This window comes from Mauremys mutica, chromosome 7 (assembly GCF_020497125.1).
Source record: "Mauremys mutica isolate MM-2020 ecotype Southern chromosome 7, ASM2049712v1, whole genome shotgun sequence".
In the NCBI taxonomy this organism is placed as follows: Eukaryota; Metazoa; Chordata; order Testudines; family Geoemydidae; genus Mauremys; species Mauremys mutica.
Window position 1 is genome coordinate 198,290 of NC_059078.1, and position 27,219 is coordinate 225,508.

At 47.6% G+C, this 27,219-nt stretch overlaps 1 protein-coding gene across 7 annotated transcripts in view; it reads left to right on the plus strand.

The window, feature by feature from the left end:
• PLXNB1 (plexin B1) overlaps nucleotides 1-27,219 on the plus strand; it is a 211,147-nt gene that overhangs the window by 44,170 nt on the left and 139,758 nt on the right. The gene's annotated exons all lie outside the window — the stretch shown is intronic.

A 27,219-nucleotide genomic window follows, 5' to 3' on the forward strand; every position in this document is an offset into this window, starting at 1 on the left:
AGGTTCTAGGGGATGGGCTCTCCTTTTCCATTCATGTTTCTGATTATCTTAGTCAGTGTGATGAGTGGAATGGCCATCAGGTCTGTCAGCTCCTTTGTAGTGTCTGTTTCATGCCAAACACATCAGACCTAATGGTTGCCGCTGAGTTTCTGTTTAGCTGGGCTAGTGGGTTTCCCAAGCACATTTGAGTGTGTGTGTACCCTTCATAAATAGAAACATTCACATTCAATGCTCTTTCCCCTTTTTCATCTTCCAATCTTTGTCCTGGCTCTTCTTCTCAGCAACCACTTCCTCCCATCCTAGGATTTGGTATATGATTTATAAACTAAAGCAGTACCCAGACCTACTCTGTGTGCTTAGTGCCAGAAGTCTCTGCACATCAGATTCTGAAGCTTGTTTCTTGAAGTGTTGGAATGTAACAAGTGACTTTTAAAGTTAGAAACTGTTGCACAAGTGGATGGTTTTAACCTACCAAAAATGGAGCTTTCACAGGACACAGGCCAGCAAATATCAGACAAACTCCTACTTTTCCTGCCGTGATTTATGCCAAGGCTGGGCCAGACAGTGCTGCCAAATATGCTGCCTCAGGGAGCCTCACTCCTCCTGGAACAGGTAGAGATGCTAGTGTAATGTTTGCTGCTTGTACTCCATTGCCATATGTTGTGTGGTGTGAGCTGCCTTGTGCTTGCTGAGCTCTGTGGTGGTAATATCTTGAGCCCCCTGGAAAACTGATGTCTCCCCGAGGCCAGATCACGTTTTTGCTCTCCTGTTCATCAGGAAACCTCCATCTCCCCACCCTGTAGGAGCAGCTCCCTCCCAGTTAGCAGGGAGAAACAATTTGGTGTAGGTGAGTGAGAGACATCTGGATACCAAATTGTGGCTATTACAGCTGAGAGCCCCAACTGATTGGCTTTGCAAGGGCCACAAACTGGATCTCACTTCCATCCTTTCCTATCCTTTGACTTTCCTGTGAGTAATGCAGCTAGCAGACCCCTGACTGTCATCTATTAGACTTCCCTTCTTCTAGGGAAACCCCTGAGACAGGGTGCACACTAAATGAAATTCATGGAGTTTTGCACCACACAGAAAGGGGTGTTGTACTGGAGCATGAAGAATGTGCACGAAGGAGCCTTATATCAGGAGGCTGGCAGAAGGCTATTTACTGTACAGCTAGCTACTATAGTGAGAGTACCACTAAAATACATTCAGAGACCATAGTGGGGGCAGCAGTCTATAAGGCCATCTCTTTCAGGAGTACAGTATAGATTCAAAGATTCTAGGACTAGAAGGGACCTCGAGAGGTCATCGAATCCAGTCCCCTGCCCTCATGGCAGGACCAAATACTGTCTAGACCATCCCTGATAGACATTTATCTAACCCACTCTTAAATATCTCCAGAGATGGAGATTCCACATCCTAAATTGTATTTGCCTAGTTTATCGATAAGAATATCATGCAAGACCATATCAAATGCCTTACTAAAGTCTAGGTATACCACATCCGCCGCTTCTCCCTTATCTACATGTTATGTTATGTCTTGTTCCATCTCAGCAGTAAAACTGAGTAAACTCTTGGATGATAAAGATCAATTGGTAGGAAAATGTATTTGGGATGACATATCCAAAAAATAAATCCTAATATAATCACCAAGATTGGGGGTCTGGCTTTGCTCAGCTTTACATTATACCATTGAGCAGTGCAAATAAAACCAGGTTGAACACTAAACCAAAATGACAAAGATTGTGTTTTAAATAGAGAATAAAGAAATAACAGATTATTTAGCTACATAAGATTAGCTTTTCTGGACCTATAATCAGATGCAGCATAGAAATAAAGGAATACAGACAGAGGACAGAAGCCTGTCAGTGTCCAGAATCCCCCTGATAGTGCAGGAAATGTTAACTGTAGGAGACACCCATCTGATCCTACCAAATGATCTGTACTCAGTACGCCAGTGGAAGAGGAAAATGCCCTTGTTTCCTGCTTAGGGAAAATTCTTTCCTGAACCTATAACTTAGCATTGTTTTCAGCTCTACTTGGGAGCACTAATCACCATGGATAAATCATCTCATTTACATACCCTGAGTTATCACTCGTATCCAAGCAACGGTCCACTATACTCTGACACTCCAGTAGTAGATATTCTGCCAGTGTCTCCTGGGAGAAAGGCTGTCACTCCCCTCCCTCCATTTCCCTGTGATGGTTAGGGGAGAGAAAAGAGGTCCTGTGCACGTAAACTTCATTGTTAAAAAATTTCCAGTAGAGCTAACCTGTTTTCCCACTGAATCAAAGTAAATCCAAAACTACTGTGCTGCTCCTCGTAAGGTCCTTGTACTCTTCAGGAGCTGCCCCCAAACTCTCATCACCTCATCTCTTATCAGAGAAGTTAGATGAGAAGGACTGATTGGGCTATCTACTCATCTTCTCACCTCCCTGGACCCCAGACAGCATGAAGGATGCCATTTTGAAGAGCACTGTACATGTGAGGTCACACTGCATGGAAGAGGCCTCTGCACAGCATACCCTCATAAGTATTGGGAGTGCTTTGTGGAGGATGCCATTTTGTAGAGCAGAATGGTATCCTCCATCCATCATGATCTCGTATGCTCCATAAACGTGAGGTCACGCTGTGCGAAGCTAAATGGCATCCTCCGCACACTAGGGATTGACACAACCCCATCTGCTGATGGCACATCCCCATTTGGGGTCACGACCCACAGTTTGGGAACCAATGCCCTACTGTCTCAGGAAAAGATCTAGCAGTCTGAAGGTTTCTGCTGACTGCCCTGTGATGGTTCAGAGAAGTGGGTGGATTGGTTGGTATTTTTGTTTGTTAAATGTGGGAGAGGGAATGGCTGTGGATATAATAAATCAGTGTTACAGCTGTCCTGTGCATCCTGCTTTCACATCTTTGGATAAGTTGTCATAAAAAAGACACAGATGAACTAGAGAAGGTATAGAGAAGGGCAGTAAAAATGATTACAGGCAACAGAGTGGGTTGGTCCATATGAAATGGGATTAAAATCACTATTGTTGTCTAGTTTAGAAAGAAGAAGAGAAGGATATAAGGTAGGTTGGTTTATTTGTTTGAAATCTAAAGGGTAGTTGAGGTCTTGTTTTATTCTTTCCTCTAATATAAGCAGGGCCGGCTCTAGGTTTTTTGCCACCCCAAGCAAAAAAAAATTTGGCTGCCCCCCCGTCCCAGCCCTGGGCTCCTCGCTGCACCCCCCTGCTGCCCCAGTCCTCAGCTCTCGCCCCCCCCCCCGCTGCCCCAGCTCTGGGCTCCCCCCCCCCACCTCCTGCCACCCCAGCCCTGGGCTTTCTTCCCCCCCCCCTCTCTTTGCACCCTCTGTCCGCCGTAGCCCTAGGTCACTGGTAACTCGCTCCCAGGGCAGGTCATTCAGCAGGAATTTTAGATGTGCACATAACACAGACAGGATTGGTTCCCATATGGTTACAGGACTGCAGTAAAGTAGAACAATTTTCAGCTTGTGTGATTGGAGGATATCTGGATGCATATTATAAGACTGTCCTACATAAATGAGGAAAAGTTGAGGTGCCTTTATTATTCTTTTGTTCCACTCTTTCCTTCTATGGGGAATTTGCCAATGCAATATCACTGTCTTCCTTTTAAACAAACAAACAAACAAAAAGGCAATGGCTGTTGAAAATAGCAATTCCAGCCCTAATAATCACTGGGAAGCATTTCTTGCTCACTTTTATCCTACTTTTTCTACAGCAAGTTACAGTGGATCAGTATATTTGATTTGGGAGAAATGAAGTAACAGCTGCCCAAACTGAGCTTGAGCACTCCTCAATTTTGAGCTGTTCCAATGCGGGGGGCTGTGGCTCCGCGGGGGAGCACGGCAGCATGTATGCAGCAGCGTGTCTGGTGCTGCACAGAGCCAGAAACGCTGGTCTGAGTGGCACGGTAAGGGGGCTGGGGGGCTGGAGAAAGGGGTAGGAGGTTCTGGGGGGGGCAGTCAAGGGACAGGGAGTGGGGGGGTTGGATGGGGTGGAGGTTTGGGAGGGCAGTCGGGCAGGGAGAAGGGGGGGTTAGATGAGTCAGGGGTTCGGGAGGGGGAATCAGGTGACAGGCAGCGGTTGGATAGGCATGGGAGTCCCAGGGGTTTGTCAGGGGACAGGTAGGGTGCTAGGAGGGAAGTTGGGGGGGGGGTCTCAGCAGGGGGCAGTTGGGGACAAGGACCAGCGGCGCTTAGATAGGGGGTGAGGTCCTGGGGGGCAGTTAGGGGCAGGGGTCCTGGGAGGGGGTGATCAGGGAGCAGGGGGGTTGGATGGGTTGGGGTTTCTGTGGGGGGCAGTTGGAGGGAGTGGATGGTGGCAGGGTGGGGCTACCTTCCCTCCCCGTTGGAGTATCCTGTTTTTTGAATGTTAAAATATGGTATTCCTACCCTTCACAGTGCAGCTCTCCATTCACAGCAGGCTGCAGCATGAGGTCTCAGCTACTTCACTCCCTCCCCCTTCCATTCCAGTTGGTAGTGGCCAACGGAATGCTGGGAAATGTAGTTCTTTCCCTGCTCCAGGGCTGGCTATATATGCAGGGAGCTAACCAAGGAACTACAGCTCCCAGGGCTGCCTGTTGGTTCTCAGCTCCCATGCTGGATCCCTGCTGCCCTTGCAAATAGGCTGCACCAAGCACGTGCTTGCTTTGCTGGTGCCCAGAGCCGCCCCTGAATATAAGAGCAAGGGGGAACTTGAAGGCACCAAATTTAAGATTTCATACTTTTTGTACTCCTCATACAGTTAATCTCTGGATTTTTGTGCTCCAGAGCATAGAGGCAAATAGTTTGATTGAGAAAAGGGTTACATTATTTATATGAATAAGAGCAGCAATGCTAATTAGGATAAAAATTACAGACTTCTGATCCACATGATTCAAGATGTTAACACATTGCCAGGTATTCTCAGGAAGGAATTTCCCCCATATTATAGTACTTTATGCATCTTTTGAGATTTCTGATATTGGCCACTCTTGGAGAAGGGAGATTGCTCTAGTTGCCCATGTTCAAGAGGCCTGGAAAACTTCAGTTTTGAAAAGCTTTTAAAACATTTTATCTTATGAAATATTTAAAAATCCACAAAGCTGCCCACTTCTGCAGAAAGTGCAGATTTTCCTGAACCCATTGGCTGGTTCCAGCGAGATTCTGTGGCTGCTGTGGCATGACATGCCCAGAAAAGTACATGCTTGCACACCACTTGGAACAGGAGCCTGAGAGCTGAAACATGTTTGGATATGGGTGACCTAAACCAGGTAGGTTTGAGGTTTCACTAAGTATCTGCTGAATATTCTTTCTCTGGTGATTTATTTGGAGTATTCAGCACAGAATTGTAATCTAGATTGGCTTTGTAAATCATTTTAAAAGAATAATGGAGAGCCTGGTTCTCATTTACCCTAGGACCACTATACACTGCTCTTGTTGTGTAAATGTAATTAGTCAAGCAGTGTAAAGGGACCTTAGTGTAAATAAGAACTGGGCCCCATATCTCTGGAAAAACCCCAGGGACTGGCTCGTGCCATGTGGAGAGGTTGCCCATCCAGAGGCAAGTCAAGATGAGCAGGGTAGATTTATATAGATCTTGATGCTGTAAGAACTTTCAAATACCATATACTTTTATAAAGGTCAAAAAAGAAAGTAGTTAACACCAGTGATGGGTGTATTTCAAACCTTGGGTGTTGGCATGTTAGTGGAAGGGAAAGTGAAAATCTTTGTTTTGCATGGAAGGGAAGTCAAGAGTCCTGGTTCTGGTACATATTGCAAAAAAACTCCCACAGCTCGGGAAGACTGTGTGGAGGCGAGTACTCTGAGCAGAGAAGAATTGTGGGGCACTCTTCCACTGCAAGATGTTTTTTGTTTTTGGTTTTTTGGTTTTTTTTAAAGCTCTGAGCTGTTGTAACCCTCTCTCCAACAAGAATTGCTACTTAAAGACGAACCATCTCATACAATGCAATTTCAAGTGCATTCTTATTACTCATACCCTGAACACTGAAAAACGAAAATGGAATAAAATCCTGTTTGCGTCAAATGTTGTATGTCGTTCAAAAGGGTTTATTCATCTGGCAGTGTCTGTCTCATTATTAAATTACAGTTGCATCTGAACTGAGCTGAGATGTATAGCAAGACACAGTTCCTATTCCAAACAGCTTGCAATTTAAAAGGTTAAAACCTAAAAAAGGCCACATTTTTAAAAGGGCTCAGCACACTGGGAGCATGTTGAGTGCTGAGGACTGGTGAAAATCTAACCTTGATTTAGGTGCCTGAATAGAAGCTGAAATTATCTAAAAAATATGGCCCTGAGCTCTTTTGAAAATCTGATCCCATGAAGTGTGTGATGAGGGAGGAGAAGGGATACAGCATACAAGCAGAATGCAGGCTAAATGGTAAATGTTTGTTGTATCACACAAATATCTGTATGAGAAGTGATTTCTAATGTCATCTATTCTGTTACCCTGTAGTGTGCAGGATCAATCTTACTCCTAAACCATCTTTGCAAATAGGTGTCATTTCTTGATCCCAAATTTTTCCAATTCAGAGGATTTCATGACCTCCCTTGGCAGCTTGATCCATTGCGGAACTGTCCCTATTGCTAGATAATAGATACCAATACTTGTAAATGTCTTGCAGCGGGGACATGTCTCTAAGCTGGGGTCTGGGACCAGTGGAACCCCAGCTCCTTGGGTGTTTTGTGTACATCTCTTTAATTTTAGATTATTGTAATTATTTGAATGTGAACATCTCTCTCCTTCTGGAGACATCTTCCCATTTCTCTTCTGAAGCGGAAGGAGTGGAACAGTATAGAGCTTCTGCCTTCTCCCTCAACCTGAGAGAACATGGGTATTTCTTATTAAACTCATTTGTCTTCTTCCTCTACTGTATCCCCAAAATCACTCTATCAGTCATGTTTGGAGGTGGTTGCATAGGTGTCGCTGTGGCAGTGCTATGGGGTGTGGATGGAGAGGAGTGGGACTTTTGCAGCTGTGCAGAGAAGATTGGAGGATGGTTGGTCCCGCCTGCCTGTCTCACACACTCTTCTCCTTTTCAGCCCCTCCCTCTCGTCTTATAACCAGGCTGGGTCCAAAACTCACTGTGTCTTCCTCTGCTGCATTTAGAAGATTCAGTCTTTTCCCCCTCAGTCCTCACAGCTCAAAACCGTACCCATATGTTGCCCATATATCCCAGCCTGTTCCCTGCAGCTGCCTCCCTCACACACACCCATACACTGCTATCTTAATTTGGCCCCTGTGTGTGTGTGTGTGTGTGTGTGTGCGCGCATTATGATTTCACATGTCCTAATTTTTAAGTGCTCGACTCTTCAACTTTAATGACATTCTCTTAACATAGTTTCGTCTTTTATAGGCTGGTCTGTTAGCATCGCCTTTTCTTAAGGTTGCCTGACCCTTCTCCTTAAGACCTAGTTTTCAGTTGCTTATAACTATGCCAAATTTTAACTGGACTAATATCTTCCATGCCAGGTGTCAGCCTCAGTTAAATTAAAACAATTCAGCTGTTTTCAAGAAGGTGACTAGAGGAAAATACGATGTTTTTTCCATGTTAAAAAATCTGACCGCTTTTTCGCCCCCTATTCTGGAAAGCAGGAAATAGAAATTTGGTGGTGGTGGGGAGGTTGCATTTGTGAGCAAATCTTCACAACTTTGACCAACTTATAAGCCTTTGAAAAATTGCAGTTTGCACATGCTCAGTGACTTACTGTTTGCAGGTAATTCTGCGAAGATTCCATAAGTATCATGTATCGGAGGGGTAGCCGTGTTAGTCTGGATCTGTAAAAGCAGCAAAGAATCCTTTGGCACCTTATAGACTAACAAACGTTTTGGAGGATGAGCTTTCATGGGTGAATGCCCACTTCGTCGGATGCAAGTAGTGGAAATTTCCAGGGGCAGGTGTATATATGCAAGCCTGCTTCTTGCTTGCATATATATACCTGCTCCAAAACGTCTGTTAGTCTATAAGGTGCCACAGGACTCTTTGCTGCTTTTACATAAGTATCATGCATGCTCCAGCCTGGTTCTGAGCAGTACCTTCCCTGCAGTTACAATTCTAGGCTGCTGTGGTTTGGATCAGGACCAGGCACTAGCACTGAGGTCAGGGAGCCTCAATCTCTTGTGCTCTCAATTACCCCCCTATTGGGCCCAGACAGTGTGGAGGAGGAAACTGTATAATTATTTACTCCTGGGGAAATTCTGTGCCACTGTGCATGCACAGAAATTATGTCCCCTGCAGATTTCTCTGCTTCTTCACAGAAAAATAACTTTTTGATGGGGAAGCAAAGGGAAACCACAAGAGCAGTCAAATGACTCTCCCCAGCGGTGTGTTTTGGGTGCCCAGGGCAGCCAGCAGAGAGGTAAATCTCCATGGGGCAGGGAGGGGACTGGGGAAGACCCAGCTGATAGCTCTTACCCTGTGCCGGGCTCCGCTGCTAGACCTGGCTGGGCTGGGGAGGATGGGACTTCCTCTTCCCTGCATAGCATCCAGGGCTGTGTCAGACCCACCCCCAGATTTCTCCCCCGGCTGTAGGAAACTCTGCCCACTTCACACCCCCCCCCCCCCCGGTTTCCTGCACTCATCGCGCCTCAGCTGCAGGGGGAGGGATCACTGTACTGGGAGCTGTCCCCCAATCCCCATGCATCCAGACCCCCTCATACACAGACCCTCCTGCCAAGCCTGACTCCCCCACCGCCGCACTCCACCCTACTGAGCCCCAACCAGCTGCACCTGGATCCCCACCACAGTGAGCCCCACTCCCCCAGTATCTGGACCTCTACTGAGTTCCCCTCATCCAGACCCCCCTTCCGAGCTCTATACCCCCCACACGCAGATCCCCCCCCCCCTGCTGAGCCCCAACCACCTTCACCTGGACCCCCCCCCCCACAGAGTCCCATTACTGTTGCACCCAGAACCCTCCAACAATCCCCTTGTGGATCCAGATCCCCCCTGCACCCGGATCCTCCACTGAGCTGTCCGCACCCAGATTGTGCACACCCACACCTATACCTCCCACACTAAGGCCCTCCGCACTTGGATTTTGCCTTGCTGAACCTGCCTGCCCACACCTGATGCACCTGGCATAGAGGGGCAGAGCCCTGGGGTGTTTCGGGCTCTGGTCCTTGCACTGTGTCAGGGTTGGGTGCAGCCTCACCGCTGAGTTCGTGTCCCAGAGGGGGGCTGAACATTGATCTCCCACCTCTGTACAGCTAGGGGCCTGTGCTCCCCAATGCCATGCTGGAGCCTCCACATTTATTTGACAAATAAAATTTGCAGAATTTTAAAATATTGAGTGCAGAATGCCCTCAGGAGTCATAATTTGAATCTAGAAGAGACAAGAGCCAGATCTGTGGGGAGGGGTAGATTGTGACAAAGGGGCGAGGAAGACTGGAACTGGAGGCTGGCAAGAGGGACTGGTAATCACTGGGCAAAGAGGCTGAGACTGGGAGCCAGAGGAGACAGATCAGTGGGGAACTAGGAGGAAACTGGGACCAGCTGGACAATGAAACTGGGACTGGAAGAAAGAGGGCAGAGACTGGGACTTGGACAGAGTTATGGAGAGGGGTGAGACTAGAACTTGCTGGGCAAGGAGGCTGGGACTGGTATGAGAAGCCTGAGGAGTGGAGAATTGTATTGGCTAGGTGATGAGAATGGGATTGGGAAAGGAGCCAGGTTTTGGGGAAGACACAGATGAGAGGTTGGGGCAGAGGTCAAACTTGGGGGAATGTGCAGAAGTCTGTGCCCATTAGAACACACTTCCTTCAGAGCCTGGAATGTAACCAAGATTCTGGAGTGTTTCTGCTTCTCTGCTGTTAGCAGATCTCTGTGAAACCCTCTGATAGAAATTCCCATCCCCTTCTAATGTTGGTCCACATAGACTCTATAGAGGATGACCGGCTGTTACTGCTGTCAGTTACTCTGTTAGCTCAAGGGGCAGAGGTCTGTTTGTAGAGCAAAAGATGGATGCTGGATGACACCACATGCTGGATGACCCAAGTATGTGATGTCAGTATGATGCCACATAATGGCATTTTTGTTTTTTTGTTTACTTTGGTATAATCCTCTTCTCCCCCCCCCCCCACCCCAGGAAATTGTACGCAAAAACTGTTAAAATATTGTTGTTAAGGTTGCATAGTCAAGCACTCAAAAGTTAGGAAATGCCTGTGTAACCTTAGTTTGTTCCCCTTGTGCATGTGCATTATGATTGCAGACTTTAATTACATGATTACATGCAGTCATTTCCACAAGACCTTTACTTCATTCAGTACACAGGCTGGACCTGTGCTGGGAATGAATCAGGAATATGTAGTGAAGGAGACTGTTGTCTGTAGGATCCCTGCTTCATTTGTTTAGTGGTTGGAAGGTGTGTAGTGAAGAAGTAGGGATTGCTGGAAGAGAAAGGACAGCCTCACATTTAAGGGAGTTGAGTGCTATCTTGGAGAATTGGACTTTGTCCCTGTCTTTGCCACAGAGTTCCTATGTGATGCTGGGCAAATCACAAACTTTTCACAGGGAGTCACTAACTGTGTCTTTCTCTTTTTTCTGTGCCCTGATCTGATTTGCACATGTGCTGAGCACTCATAGTTGCAACTGAGGTCAATTGGAGCTGTGCTTTGAACATATAAAGTGCTGTGTTCTGAAAAGTCAGGTCCTAGGTCTTTCAAATTGGTCCTTAAAATAAGTGTATACTCTTGACCTTAAACTCTGTGCCTCAGTTGTCCATCTGTAAAATGGGGATAACTGCTCATCTCACAAGGGTGTTGTGAAAATAAAACCATTGATGTCTGTGGAGCACTCAAATAGCATAGCAGTGAGCATCAGAGCAAAGCATATGTGGCAATTAATAATTCGGTCTTCAGAGAAGAATTTGAATAGCGTGCAGCATGAGCAACCTTAATTCTGGCATTGCATAGCTTTTTAGTGTTTGACTTTGTAACCTAAATGATTATTTTTAATATAGTTCTGCGTGTGTGAGTTCATGTGTGACAAATATTATGACCCACTACAATGTGTTCATGGCTAGACTGAATCACTGCATTGTTCCTTTCTTTCTCACTGTTTCATTTCCCATTCCCTTGTCATGTCATATCTAAAAGATGGTGTCTTTATTTATCCCATAAAGTGTTCAGTCAATAAATAGAGATCTCATCAGTCTGGAGTAGCAGAAGGAAAATTCCTTCCTCAGTTTAGCCACATTATTGGCTCAGTTGGTGTTTCTTTCAGTTGTTACTCTGATCCTTCTGTGACACTCTGACATCACTAGTTATCCCCATTCAGTATTTATGCATTTCAGAAGTTGACCCACTTTCCATATGTCCCTGTTAAACTAGTTGCTGGACACTTCAGCTTCTTTTTCCAATTTATCTATCAAGGTCATGCATTGTTTAGATTCAGTCCTTAGTCTCTGATCTCTCCAAGCTTTGGCTCATCCATGAATTCGACCAGTGTATTTCCCCCTTGGCCCTGTAAATATTTAATTAAAATATTTAATGGTATTGGATGCCTGCCAGGCCCACTTGAAACCTCCTCCCAGCATGACATTGAACAATTGATCGCTGCTTACTTTTTTTGTCAATTTATATCCCTCTCATAATAGTGTTGTGTAGCCCACAGTTCTGTGCTTTCTTTATAAGAATTATTTATTTATATTATGATAGTCCTATTGAAAATGGCACTTTCCAAACACAGAGGAAGATGCAGTCCCTGCCCTGAGGAGAGTGTACAGCATAAAAAGACACGGGGGGTGGGAAAGCAGTATGCTGTATAAGTAATATGATTTATTTATCAGTTTGTTTGCTTTTGCACTTAAGTTCTCCTCACCAGCCTGTCTGCTCTATCCAATCCCTTCATCCCCCTGCCCACAGTCAATGCCCAGTTGCAGTTCCAGTGCCTTGTATTCCCACCCTTCCAACAGTCAATCCCTTCCCTCCACAGAAATGAAGTATTACTTATCAGTGCATTAGATAATAGATTCAGGGAGTTAGAGGGCCATCAGGAGGGAGTTAAATGAAGGTGAAAGTAGTGGCTCTTTTTGAAACTAGCCGACAACTGTGTCACATTTGTGTCATAGCAAAGTGACTGTTATGTTGGTGCCATCCAGGCTATAGGATGTTTGTTCCAGTCCTTAGTTTTGTCATTCATCAGTAGAACCCGCTGCTGCTTCCTCTTGCCTAGTCTCCTTACACCACTTTCACCTCCTGAGTGTACTTCATTTTCTTTCCTCTACTCTTCGGATGAGGTGCTTCGCTATGGCATTGAGATTAAAAGACTTGGACTGTAAGATATTTGGGGCAGGGACTGTCTTTGTTGTATGTTTGTGGTGCCTAGCACAGAAGGGCCTTAGCCTCTAAGCACTACCACAATATAAATTAAAGAGCTTTGAATTCTCCACTTCATCCAGCTTGCATCAGAGATCCTTGCAGCAGCAGTCTCTGTGTTGGTTCTTCTGGCTGCCTGATGTGCCTCAGCCTCTCTAGTTTTCACTCAAGTCTGCAGCAGCCTGCTCTCTATAAAGGGAGTAATCTATGGCTTTGTACTCAGGCATGAACCTGGTTTGTATTCCATGCTGAGATGCTTTCTTCCCTGCATATGCCATTAAGTTGACTTGTTTATCTTGTTTTAGTAGCTAGACTTCTCTATAGCTCTTGGCCTAGGAGTTAGCTGGTAACGAACTTCTGAATCAGGCTTCCATGAAAACTAAACAACCAGCACCTATTTTTTAATGTTAAATAATGATCTAGCTGTTCCTTTTGTCCCTCTCAGTCAATTCTTCTCCTTAACTGCATCTGTTTAAAATAAGATACTTCCTCTTCTCTGACTTCTTGCCCACAGCAAATGTAGCTCTTTTCTTTTTCTTTGTGAAAGGAACCTTGCCCCACTCTGGCAGTGCAAAAGAACTGGAAAGCCGACTTGACTGGCTATCTGAGGATTCCCTGAGTGGTGTAAAGCCATGGTGGAGTGGGAGCTGCCATACTTCCCAATCCTGGAATGGGAAGGTGGCTGGGGAGCCATTGTGTCTTCTGTATTGGCCTGTTGGCATGACATTTTAGAGAATTAATGAGGGCTCTAGTTATGGGGAGCAGGTGGTTAAAGGTAGCTTAAAGCCCTTCTCTATCCCTTCTCAGAGCTGCCCCAGGTGCAGAAGGGCTGGCCGCAAGGATCTGGCCCAGGTCACTGGGGTCTGGGTGTGTATCTAATGTTCATGTAATAGAGCCGATAAAGAACACAATGAAGTACACACTAATTCCAGTCTGGCTCCCTCTCTCTTTATAGAGGACGGTGACCCTGGCACACTGGCAAAGAGATGGACATTCCCCAAGAAAAAAGCAATTACATTAAAAATGTCTGGCACTGTCCTAACTATTGGTAGAACAGTCGGTTTAAAGAGCTTCAACTCTGAATGATCTGTCCCAGCTCTTTTATGCAGATTTGTCTGAGGCTGCACTTTAACTTTCCCATCAGTACTGTCAGGAACCTAATCTGAGAGCGGAAGGAGACCCTGATAAGAGACTAGTCAGAGGTACTAATGGCAGAAAGGTCCATAGGGTTGGGAATGTCTGGCTTTTGTCCAAAGATGAATGCTTGTGAAACAGATATTAACTTTGCTTGCAATAATGTTCAAATCAGTACTGGGTGATAAGATTTTATTGGCAAGCTCACTGTGACCTAGATCAGTGTTTCTCACACCTAGCTAAAATAGTCTGGCATGCCTTTGTTTTCCCTTATCCATGATTATATTAATACAGAACTTTGATCTGCCTCTTCCAATAGAGGCTTTTCAGAACAGTGATAGCAGACATACCATTTTAGCAATCCAGTGTACTCAGTTTCTTTAAACTTTCCCCAATCAGCCTCTCAGTGAGATGCTCCCAACAGTTCTCTAGTAAACACAGGGTTAATGTGTGTCCCAGAAAGAGAGCATGTTTTATGTGATCTAAGTGGATGGAGCACAGGAATTGGAGTATGGAATTCCTGTGTTCTAATCTTAGTTCTGCCACTTAATTGCTGTATTGGCCTTCTGCCTTAGTTTCCCAGTCTGTAGAATGCAGATACATCTTCCCTACCTCACAGGTATGATCTGAGGAGTAATATTTGTGCCATGCCTTCAAGGTGTAATATGCTATATAACGTCTAATTATTATTATAGGTCAGTCTTTTAAAAATAACTTGTATGGCTAGGTTCTTAGGTACCTAAATATGAATTTAGGAGCCCAGTTTTAGGCCCCTATTTGTTTGAAAATCCCAGCCACAATTTAATAATTCACCATAGAAATGAGCAGTTTCAGTTGAATAGACAGTGTAGCCAGTGTAAACTACAGTTGCCCCTACACAGATATGAATCAAACAAAATCTTGTCTCAGTTTGAAATGTTTACGTGTGAAGGATCAGTTAACTTGAATCCAGGAATTTTAGAGTTGGTAGAGGGGCTCTCTGACCCATTGAGGCTGATTTTTTTTTCTTTACAAATCTTGGAGCACTGGGGAAGTTCCAGGGGACCAGGGGAAAAAAGCTAATGTTCTACCAGTTTGTGAAAAGAGTAAACAGGAGGACTCCGGTACCTATAGGCTGGCTAGCTTGATGCAAAATCATGGAAAGGATGATAGGGGACACAATCAATAAATAATTAAAGGATGGTGGCATAATACCAAACCAACATGGCTTTATAGACAAGGGCTTGACTTTTTTTTTAATTAAATTATAAATTTGTTTGACCAAAGTAACTGACCTAATATAGTTAGACTTCTGTAAGGTATTTGATTTAGTATTGTTCAATATTGATTAAAAACGTAGAATTATACAAAATCAATTAGTACATATTAAACCTCCCCCACAGCTGCCCAGCCATGGTGGGCAGCTGGCAGACCCTGAAGCTGTCCAGCTACAGTGGGTGGGGAGGGCACCCCCCACAGCTGCCCAGCCCCTGCAGGCAGGAAGACCACGGAGCTCCCACTCCCCGCAGCAGTGGGGGATCCAGGACCCACAGCAGCAGTGGGTGCTGAACCCGCTTCCCCATTTTGTCAGGGATAATTTTTAGAGAAATTCAGGAATCGGTCATGGGCTTCTGCAAATTTTTGTTTATTGCCCATGACCTGTCCATGACTTTCATTAAAAATATCAGTGACAAAACCTTAGCCTTACTTATCTGTAATTTCTTGTACATAGTTTAAATTAGTTAGCAAAGCAGTGTTAGTTAGAGTCCCTGCAGGGACTTGTCCCAGAGACAGGGCATGCCCTGGTCCCCGGACTTCAAACCATTCTCAGTTTGCAATAAGCTGATGATGGTTAGTGACTTCAGCAGCTGCCTGAAGTGTTTGAGGGAGTCACACATGAAGGAGAAGTGCAGGATTTGTAAAAATTTTAGGTCAAGGACCCAGAAAAAATGGGACATATGTCTAAAAGCCCTCCTCATGGAGGCTACACTTTGCCTGGTATTGGAGTCATCCTGTTCTGACTCGACTCCAAGCAAGTCTGCAACGGTGTGGAGTGCTCCTCCAGCACCGAGTTCTTCCCGACACTGTTCCCCCTCACCATTGCCTAAGAAGTTCCAAAAGAAATAGTGGGGTCGCTCCCCAGCACCAAGTAAAGAGGGAAAAGCAGTGGCAAGCAAAGGACCCTGTTTGGGCTGCCTGTCCACCCCAGATTGTCAAGGGGCCACTTCCCTGTCAAGACCCCTGAGTCCTCTCAGGGATCCGTCTCCGACTCCAGGGAGCAATAGGGGACCCCGGCACTTGATAGTGCCTTTGACGCCCGAGGCCTTCCAAGTGGCTAGGGACCTAATGGCCCTGCCTGCACCATGGCCAGTGGGAGAGACCATGAAGGTTCCTCCATCCAAGGGCAAGCCCATAATGGGACCACCTCCAAGGGGCAATGGGGCATCATCGGTCCTTGGAGGAGAGACGTCGGTCCATGACTCCGTGGTCCCAACCCCCGGCACTGCAGCTGTGGTTCCCGATCAGGTGACCCAGGTCTGCAGCACAGCATTTGCGCTCCCTGCTATCGCGGGGCGGCTTGCTGGCTTTGAGATGCCGATCTCTGCCCTCCCAGTACCGCCCTGCCAACTGCCGCCTTGCCACAAGTCGGTCTCCGTTGCACCAGTCACTGCCTATTTGGGGTTATTCTTCAACTTCACACTGCCTGTCCCCACCTACCCCGCACCGATCTCCAGAGACGCATCGGTCACCCACCCTTGGTGGCAGCCATCGGGGGAGGCTCTCAGGGCCCCACTGTGGTCCCTGAGGGATGGCACCTCTGCAGAATTGGAACGGGAATTTAGCCCCTCTCTGCGCAAAAAGTGGTCGGCTTGGGTACTGGACATCAGCGGGGATCCTGCGGCAAGTGCATGGCAGCAGGGTCATTGGCCAGCTCAACGGCCTTATTGGAACCCACGGGGTCTTCTGATGATGCCAGTGCTGTACTCTCACCACTCCTCCATGGTTGCATCAGAGAAGTGACCTACTGCACTGCTGACACCGGGTTCAGACCATGACTTGGGCTCTGACCCGGGGGCCAAGGAGCACGTACCCACAGTATGGGAAACCTTCCCAGTGAGGGAGAGTGCCCCAGCCCCTCCCCGTGTTGTACTATCATCGTCCTCATCACTGGATGAAGCGGTGGTGGGGCCCTCTGGCTGTCTCTTACCCCTCCCCAATGACTTTAGAGCATGTCAAGCTCTGCTTAGGAGAGTGGCTTCCAACTTGGGTCTGGAAGCAGAGGAGCTCACAGAACCCACGGACACCCTTTTTGACGTCCTAACAGCAGCAGCCTGGCTAGGGTTGCATTGCCAGTGCACGAGGGGGTCTTGGGAATAGCTAAGGCCCTTTGGTAGACCCCGTCCTCTATATCACTGACATCCAAGAGGGCGGAAAAGAAATACAACTTTTCTGCCCAGGGGTTTGGATATCTATACACCCATCCTCCCCCTGGGTCGCTAGTGGTATCTCTGGCTAATGAAAGGGACAGGCGGGGTCAGGCAGGCCTGTTCCTAAAAATGAGGATGCAAAAAAATTGGACCTTTTTGGGAGAGAGGTTTATTCGCTGGCTAGTCTCCAGCTCCGGGTGTCAAATGACCATGCCCCGTTGGGGAGATACAGTTTTAATTTGTGGGACTCCCTCAATAAGTTTAAAGACTCTCTTCCTCAGGACCTTGGTCCAGAATTTGCAGTCATCCTGGAGGAGGGCAAGGTGGTGGTGAGGGGTTCCCTCCAGATGGCATGGGATGCGGCTGACTTGGCAGTCAGAGTTGTAGCCTCTGCCATGGCCATGAGGCGCAATTCATGGCTGCACTCCTTCGGGGCTCTCCCATAGAATCATAGAATATCAGGGTTGGAAGGGACCTCAGGAGGTCAGCTAGTCCAACCCTCTGCTCAAAGCAGGACCAATCCCCAACTAAATCATCCCAGCCAGGGCTTTGTCAAACCTGACCTTAAAAACCTCTAAGGAAGGAGATTCCATGCTGACTGTTCCCAGAGATGCAACTGTCCATTCAGGACCTCTCATTCAAGGGGAATGCTCTCTTCTCAGAGCAGACTACTGCTAGGCTGCATGGCCCAAGGGACTACGTTATGCTCTCTGGGTCTTCACACACTCCAAGCTGCTAGGAAGCAGTACCGACCGCTTCCACCACCCAGATCCTGGGGGCTGCCATGGCAAGGCTCCTATAAGAGAAAGGAGTGGGATAAAGGGTTTAAATGCCATCATCTCACTTCATCTTCCTCACCTGCTCAGTCTGGTCCTGCATGACACTGGGGCCACGGCAGGCATTTTGATGGTGTGCAAAAGGATGGCACCCCAGTGGAACTTCAGGATCCATCCCCTCATTGTTTTTGAACGGGTTGTGTCTCTTCCTGACTGCATGGGCCTGAGTAACCTTAGACCGTTGGTGCTCAACACAATAGCATCGGGCTATACCAGGGGTAGCCAAACTTACTGACCCTCTGAGCTGCATACTACAATCTTCATAAGTTCGAGAGCCGGAGTGTGCATGTTGGAGCTTGGGGCTTCAGCCCCACAAGGAGGGGGTGTCTTGGGGTGTTAGCCCTGCGGGAGGTGCCTGCCAGGGTTCAGGGCTTCAGCAGGAGTGAGGCTGAAGCCCAAAAATCCCCCTACCTGCAGAGGTGTCATGTGGGGAGGCACATGGGGTCACATACCCTTCCCAGACTCTTTTGCCTGGGTTTGCTGGCCCTGCTTGGTCACATGGTGCTGCCAGGCTCCCTCCCTGCATAGCAGCTGCTGGAGCCGGCGAGGTGGGAGCTGTAGCCATGGGAAGAGGCAGCAGAAAACAGCTGGGAACTGCATGGAGAGCTGCTGCTTTTGCTGCTGCCTCTCCCCACGGAGCTAAAGTAGCAGCTTCTCCCTGCAGCTCCCAGCTGTTTACCGCTGCCTCCACATGGAGCTAACACCTGGGAGCTGCAAGGAGGGGCCGAGTATGCCTGGGGTGTGATTCAAGCTGTTGGAGGGGCCAAATCTTTAAATTGTGCCCCTCCACTTTCAGCAGGCACCAGTCATCTCTGGCAGAAACCCCTAATCCCTACCACTCCACTGCAAGGCAGAACCCCTGAGCTCTCCCCACAAAGTCTGGTAAGCAGAGAATGGGGAGGCATGGGGGGGTCCGTGAGCCATACTTCAACTGTAAAAGAGCTGCATGCAGCTCACGAACCACGGTTTGGCCACCCTGGGCTATACTCTGCAGTTCTCTGCCATTCCCTATCCCTCTTCAGGGACCCTTCTCACGAGCAACTTCTCGTTGAGGAGGTGGAAACGCTCCTACGACTGGGGGCAGTAGAGGAGGTCCCTCACGATATGAGGAGGAAAGGGTTCTATTCCTGATATTTCCTAATCCCGAAGGCTAAAGGAGGCCTCAGACCCATTCTGGACCTGCGTTGCCTCAACAAATATCTCAAGGGGTTGAAGTTTTGCATGGTTTCCCTGGCCTCCATTATTCCCTCCCTGGATCCAGGAAACTGGTATGCCGCCCTCAACCTGAAGAAGGCATATTTTCATATTTCCATTTTCCATGGACACAAATGATTTCTCTGGTTGGCCAATGCCATTTCCAGTTCGTGGCACTACCCTTTGGCCTCTCGTCTGCCCCAAGAGTTTTCACAAAGTGCATTGCGCCAGTGGCCACTTACCTGAGGCGTCGCGGAGTGCAGATTTTCCTGTATCTCAATGACTGGCTCATCAAGGGAAGATCACATTCATAGGCCCAGGTGCAAAGAAGCCTCAATCTGGTGTGCTCTACTTGTCAGGATCTGGGCCTGCTGATAAATGGAAGAAATCAGCTCTGACCCCCATTTAGCATATAGAGTTCAGAGGGGCGATCCTCGATTCTATGCAAGTTAGAGCTTTCCTGCCGGAGACCTGCTTCCAGGCCATGTCCAGACTAGTCTCCCACATGAGAGCCCACCCTCTCACGCATGTGCCTCAAGGGGCATATGGCAGCATGTACTTACGTGGTCCGGCAAGCATGGCTTCATCTCAGATCCCTGCAGGCATGGCTGACATTGGTCTATGTTCCCAACAGACACGATGTGGACCAGGTGGTGATGGTACCGGACCACATCCGGTCATCCCTGGAATGATGGACGGACCCCAGCTCGGTATTGGAAGGCGTTCCTTTTGTGGCCTTATTCCCTTCAGTGAATCTGGTCTCTGATGCCTTGGATCTGGGTTGGGGAGTCCACCTTGGCAGCCTTGCTATGCAAGGTTGCTGGGTTGGAGGAATATCACTCTCTCCACATAAACATCAGAGAGCTCATGGCGATATGCTTGGCCTGTCAGGTATACCTACCCAACCTGACAGGCAAGGTGGTTCAAATCCTAACAGACAATACTGCCAGGATGTTCTATATTAACAAGCAAGGCGGCGCCCACTCATCACCCTTTTGCCAAGAAGCTCTCTGATTATGGGACATCTGTGTGGAGCATGCCATCCTCTTGGTGGCCTCGCACTTCCCGGGGGCCAGGAAAGGGCTAGAAAATTGCTTCAGCAGGACCTTTTCATCTTACCATGAATGGTTGCTTCTATAGTAAGAGGAGGCCCTGAGATATAAACCTTGGTATCAGAGGCCCGGTATGAGGCCTAAGGCCTGAACTAAAGTAATGGACAAGACTTTGCTAACATAAAGCAAAGTTAAGCTGTGAGCCAGAGGCAGGCCCTGCTCACAGAAGCTAGCAAGGAAAGGGCTGATGCTGCAAAAAGAGACATACCTAAAAGGTACTGACACCAGATACCAGAACATTCGCATACTTGTACAGTCCACACAGATAACAAGGAACAAGCTGACCTATCCTAAAGACAGGGTCAAAAGGGTAATATGACAGATAGAGTTGTTTTGTTTGAACCAACATGTACACGGTGAGAGGCGGCACCTTACTACGTAGAGGGGTTGTACCTTGATACGTCAGGAGTGATGTGTGACTTGTTTGTACCTGTGTATAAGAATGCATCCCTGGGATGGTATCTCTGTCCGGCCTAGGGCGCAGTGGAAAGTCCCGCCACTGACTGAGCTGAGTCCATTGTCAGGGAGCACATAAGTACTAGCTAGCAGCACTTTAGCAGCACCTTGGACTTCTGTGCCAGGGAGCTGGAGATTGTGTTCCTCTTCGACAATAAACTTGGCCCGGGTGCCTTTGTACCTTACTAGAGTCTGTGGTCATTGGGGGTTCTCTCAGGGTCTGCTGTGTCAGCTATCTGCGCAGAACTGGGGCAGCACACAGAGGGAACATGCACGCAGCCGATTGATATCAACATTGAACAGAGCAGAGCACCACTCTGGTAGCGTCTGACGACAGCTTCACCTGGAAGTAGTCAGCGTAGTCTTCCAGAAGTGGGGGACTCCCCAGATGGGCTTGTTCGCATCCAGACAGAACAGGAAGTGCCATAATTTCCACTTGATTCATGTACTTGCCAGAGGCTCCCTATCCGACACCTTCTTGCTCCCATGGTCAGGGGCACTACTGTACACCTTCCTGCCAATATCACTGGTGCACAGAGTCCTTGTGAAGATCAAACAGGACAAGGTGATAGCTCTGACATGGCTCTGCCAACACTGGTTCGGAACACTGCTGGAGCTCTCGATAGTGGCACTGCTGGAACCACCGCTCTAGCTGGACTTACTTTCCCAGAGCCACGACCAACTACTGAACCCAAACCTAGCAGCCCTGCACCTGACAGCATGATTTCTGCATGGCTGAATGCAGAAGAGCAGGCATGCTCAGCCCAAGTTCAGTGTGTCCTGATGGGTAGCAGAAAGCCCTCCACCAGGGTGATCTACCTAGCTAAGTGGAAGCGCTTTGTGTGTTCGGCACTGGTCCGGGATCTTTCGCCTCACCAGGCCTCCCTTCAGTCGATTCTGGACTACTTTTTGCACCTCAAGCACCAAGGCCTGTCCTTATAGTCAGTTAAAGTCCACTTGGTGGCCATTTCAGCCTTACACTCACCGATCCAGGGCAGGTCATTTTTTCCCCAGGATATGACGGTCAAGTTTCTGAAAGGTCTGGAGTGACTTTACCCTCAAGTTTGTGACCCTATCCCACCTTGGGATCTGAACCTAGTGCTCTCAAGACTCACAGGGCCACCCCTTGAGCCATTGGCTTCTTGTGTCATCTTGCTCCTCTCATGGAAGGTGTTCTTCCTGGTGGCAATTGTGTCGGCCCAGAGCGCTCACATCAGAACTGCCCTACATGGTGTTTTATAAGGACAAGGTTTGACTGTGACTGCACCCAACTTTTTTCCCTAAGGTGGTGTTGCAGATTCACACTAATCAGGACATATTTCTGCCAGTCTTTTCCCCAAAACCTCATAGGTCTAACAGAATTGCAGGTTGCACGCTCTGGATGTCAAAAAAGCACCTGGCCTTTTACACTGAAAGAACCAAACCATTCTGTAAGTTAATGCAACTTTTCATCGCAGTAGCGGACAGAATGAAAGATCTGCCTGTTTCTGCTCAAAGAATTTCCTCTTGGATATCTGCCTGCATTAGGTTTTGTTATGAACAGGTTGAGGGTGCCACCGCTGGCGATTGTAACCGCCCATTCCATCAGAGTGCAGGCCTTGTCAGCAGCCTTCCTGGCCCAGGTGCTGATTCAAGATATCTATGGAGCCACTATCTGGTCATCTATCCATACCTTCACGTCCCACTATGCCATCACCCAGCAGGCCAGAGACGACACCAGCTTTGCAAACAGAGAAATCATAAGTCCGAGCCCACCTCCGGGAATACTGCTTGAGAATCACGTGGCATGGAATTGACATGAGCCAAGCACTCGAAGAAGAAAAGACAGTTACCTACCTTTCGTAACTGATGCTATTTGAGATGTGTTGCTCATATCCATTCCATGACCTGTCCTGCTGCCTCTCTGTTGGAGTTGCCGACAAGAAGGAACTGAGAGGGTGTGGGGCCCCGGCACCTCATATACTGGCGTATGAGTGTGGGACTCCAGAGGGTGCCAGAGCCGGCCCTGTGGATACCGCTAAGGCAAAAAATTCCAACGACGGTGCATTTGGATGCACACACACCTACCATGGAATGGACATGAGCAACACATCTTGAGGAACAACAGTTATGAAAGGTAGGTAACATCTTTCCTACAGAATTATCTAGATCTCATGGAAAATTGGGCTTGTTTGAACACCACACATTTAATAGAGCTAAATGCAAGGTTATATAGGAACCAAGAATGGAGGCTAAGATGGGGGACTGTATTTTGGACAGCAGTGACTCAGAAAAGGATTCTGAGATCATAGTGAGCAAGCAACTGAACATAATGTGAATCCACAGTGCAATGCAATGGCTAAGAAAGCAAATGTGATCTTTGGATATATAATCAGGCGAATATTGAGTAGAAGTAGGGGAGATGTTATCACTGTTTACTGCATTAGTGAGATATTAGGCCAAAATCCACAAAGGTATTTCAAAGGAAGTTAGAAGCCTAAATACCGTTGTGGATCTGGGCCTTACTGGCTACTATGGGGCAGGCTGGTCTGTTAGGATATGTCTGCGTAGCCTGTGGAAGCAAGTTTTAGGCTGGAGCACTCCCCTCCCTAGGTGTCAGCCTGAACTGCAAGTGCAACAGCTTTTCTTAGAATGCAGGCACAAGCCCCACTAACCTAAGTGTTCAGCCAGTAAGGCTCAATGCTGCAGGCTGTGTAGACATACCTGTAAGGGGAATCAGGCCCCTACCTCACCTGTGACAGTCAGTTATCCTCCCAGCTGATCTTGATTGGCTGCAAATCAGATGCTCTTGTTTAATTATTAGGGCTAGTTGGGAAGGGGGTCCTGGGAAGCCTACAAAGGGTGAGAGCTCTCAGTCTGGGGGTGTTGCAGAATCGCAGTTGAGTCTTGTGGTAGGCCCTGGAGAAGGGTAAATCCCAGGCAGATAGACTGGAGGAAAACTGATGCTTGGCTACTTTGACTCCACCTGGGAGAAGGGGGACTCCCAGAGGGGAAAAATCCAGCTACCCTACAAAGCACTGATTCACAGAGTGAGAACTGAGCCCAAAAGGGGCCAGAGACCCTCTTGTTTATGTTGCCTGTGGGACTATTGTCTGTGTCTTAGCAGCACTTTCCAGGTGGTGCCTGGAGAGTTTCCCTGAGGTGGGAGGGAACTGAAGTAGGGTGAATAGTGCCCCAGTAAGCACAAAGGCACTGTGGAAGCTGACCCTGCCATGTGTGTTCAGTTCTGGTGTCCATGCTTTAAAAAAGGGTATTGACAACTTGGAAAGGGGTCGGAGAAGAACAACGAGAATGATCTGAGGTCAAGAAATCATGCCCGATAGTGAGAGACTATTCAGTTTATCCAAAAGGAAAGTCAAGAGTTTACTTACTCAGTCTATAAATACCTACATTGGGAGAAAAATTCTGATAGTAGAGAGCTCTTTAATCTAGCAGTGGTTCCCAAACCTTTTCATGCTGCGACCACCTTTGTGTTCATCTCTGTTAATGCAAACCCCCGGTTCTTAGTATTCAGGTTGGCTTTGCACAATCATAGACGCGTAGGACTGGAAGGGACCTCAATAGGTCATCTGGTCCAGTCCTCTGCACTCAAGGCATGACTAAGTAATAACTAAACAATTCCTGACAGATGTTTGTCTAACCCGTTCTTAAAAACTTCCATGACAGAGATTCCACAGCCTCCCTAGGCAATTTGCTCCAGTGCTTAACCACCCTGACAGAAAGTTTTTTCCTAATGTCCAACCTAAACCTTCCTTGCTGCAATTTAAGCCCATTGCTTCTTGTCCTAGCCTCAGAGGTTAAGGAGAATAGGAGAACAATTTTTCACTCTCCTTGTAACAACCTTTTATGTACTTGAAAATTGTTATCATGTCTCCCCTCAGTCTTCTCTTCTCCAGACTACACAAATCCAATTTTTTCAATATTCCCTCATAGGTCATGTTTTTTTAGATCTTTAATCATTTTTGTTGCTGTCCTTTGAACTTTCTCCAATTTGTCCACATTTTTCCTGAAATGTAGCACCCAGAAGTGGACACAGTACTCCGGGCGAGGCCTTATCAGTATGGAGTAGAGTGGAAGAATTACTTGTGTCTTGCTTACAACACTCTATGCAGCAAGCATTCTCTACCCAGTGGTTTTTGCCTATCACCCATTGTGTAAATAGCTCTTAGATAAGTAGTTTTTATTGTTCTCTTGATAGTTAGCTTAACAGTGACTGTAGATAAGTTAGAAAGTCCCCTGAGGGACTTTACCCCAGGGACAGGCCATGCCCTAGGCTCCGGGCTTCAAGCCTTGTGACCTCTGCAAAAGGCCTATGTCGGTCAGAGACCCACATCAAAGCTGCTTGAAGTGTTTGGGAGAAACCCATGTTAGTGACAAGTGTCACATCTGCACAAGCTTCAAGCCAAGAACTAAAAAGGAGTGGGACATAAGACTAAGAGCGCTCCTCACGAAGTCAGCTCTCGTGCTGGTCTTCGAGCTGCAGAGATCAGACTCTGCACCAATGCAAAGTCTGCCACTGGCACCAGTCTCTGCCTGGCACCAATCCCTGTCCACGGTGCCTGCTAAGAAGCAGAGGAAGCACACAGGGAGAGAGCGCTCCCCAATGTCCCATATGAGGAAGGAGAAATCCAGAGAGGAGCATAGGCCTACGCATGGCAGTACATCTTTTGTGGAGCTCAGACAGGCTATCCAGCCCCCCCAGGGACCCACCAGCCACTCCAGGTAGTGGCAGAGATCCCTGGCACCTGGAGGTTCCATCTACGCCAGAGGTTTTCCAGGCTGCTAAAGACATGTCTTTGCCAGTGCCACCGATGCCCCGTCAAGATGTCATCTTCTCGAGAGTGAAGCTGGCACTGGGGCCTGCGCAAAGTTCCCCATCCATGCGGCATCACTCCCTGGCACTGCAGCAGTTGGCGTCGAAGCAGTGATCCCTGGGGACACGCTTTTAGCTCTCCCCCACTGACCAGAGCTCCTGGCACCATTTGCCTGTCTCTGCATTGGTCCCCTGAGGCATGGCATTGTTCGCCGGACAATTGGCACGGAACAGAACCATGCCACCGGTTGCTGGAGCATGGTTGTCATTCCTTGGGGCAACGGTGGTCACCGGAGCCAGGGCAATGGTGTTCATTGGAGCCACAACATTGGTCCCTGGAACCACGCGGCTGGGCCTCAGATCGGAGACGCTGATTGCCAGACTTGTGGCTCTGATCCGTGGGGTCGAGATGGTGCTCTCTGCTATTCCATTCTCATTCGCTGGAGTCCCGGTACTGATCCCAAAGCTCCAGGTGGTCGATTGCCAGTGTACTGTTGCCGATCCGCCGAGCTCCACTGCCAGTCCCGGGACAGAGGGCACTGAGACCCTGAACCCCGGCACCTCCCCTCCAGCGGCAAGCGCTTGGATGGTAGGGGCATAAGGGATTTGGACACAGCGTTTGCACCATCATGGGCTCTGTGACACTACATCCCATATTCTTCATGGAAATATTGTTATAATATTACTTTAGCATAACTAGGATGTATTTTATACAAGATGCGTCGTGAGATATCATTGGAAAGGTTATGATTTACTGAATATGCTTATCCTATTTGTATGCATGTATCATTTCTGTATTTGACGTTAGGAATATTGACTATGTATCAATTACAAGTGGGTTTACACCTGGGGAACTGCCCACCAGATAGAATGCAATTAGTCTGGGTGGACCATTAGGGAGAACAATAGGTCTTTGAAGATGCTAATCTCCCACCTTCCTGAGAAGTTTTCTGGGATGCTGCAAACAACTTTTGACTCATGGCTACTTTGACACTGCAGGGTCATGTGATCATGTCACCTGGTACTGGACTCCATGATAGAATACTAGTATCTTTCCATGGGGGGGCAGGAGGGCAGACCACACTGGAAAACAAAGGGTTCCTGCCACATGTAAGACCCACTTAAGGCTAGGGAGTGACTTGATCAGTGTTCGTTCTTCACTGAATCCCCGTCCAGGATGATGCTGGAAATGTCTAAGAAACAAAGGAAAAAAGTGGGGGAGAAGAGCTGAGCCCAGGCTGGAAAAGATGTCTGACTTGTGAAAGAAATGCCTAAAACAACATTTAGGGTGAGAAATTACTACTTGTAACCAGTTTAAGCTTAGTTTGCATGTTTGTTTTATTTGTTCAGTAATCTACTTTGATGTTTGCTGTCCCTTATAATCACTTAAAATCTATCTTGTAGTTAATAAACTTGTTTTGTTTTCTCTAAAACTAATTTGTGGAATTCATAACTGGGGGGGCAAAAAGCTGTGCATATCTTCCTCCACATTAAGGGAGGGGGAGAATTTCATAAGCTTACACTGTACAGTTCTCTGTGCAGCACAAGACAATACTATTTTGGGTTTGCATCCCAAAGGGGGTGTGCACTTAAGTGCTGCTTGAGGGCCTGGCTCAGCAGGACAGTGTAAGGGAGTCCAGGCTGGTGGAATTGGCGGGCTCAGTGGTACCCCCAATAATCACATAAACCCAACTGCAGTTAACATGCACAATCCCTTACATAATTCACCTAATAATCACACGACAGCTATGGGCACTATATTCAATACATGCACATAATTCTAGGGATGAAGTGGAACCAGTTCACAGAACATAAATTGTCACAACCATCTCCCTGTTTCTGAGAGGTCCAGACCTCTCAGATCTGCCGTCTCGCTGTATGGCGTTCCAGGGAAAGTCTTCTCATCAGCCAGTACCTTCTCAAATCACTG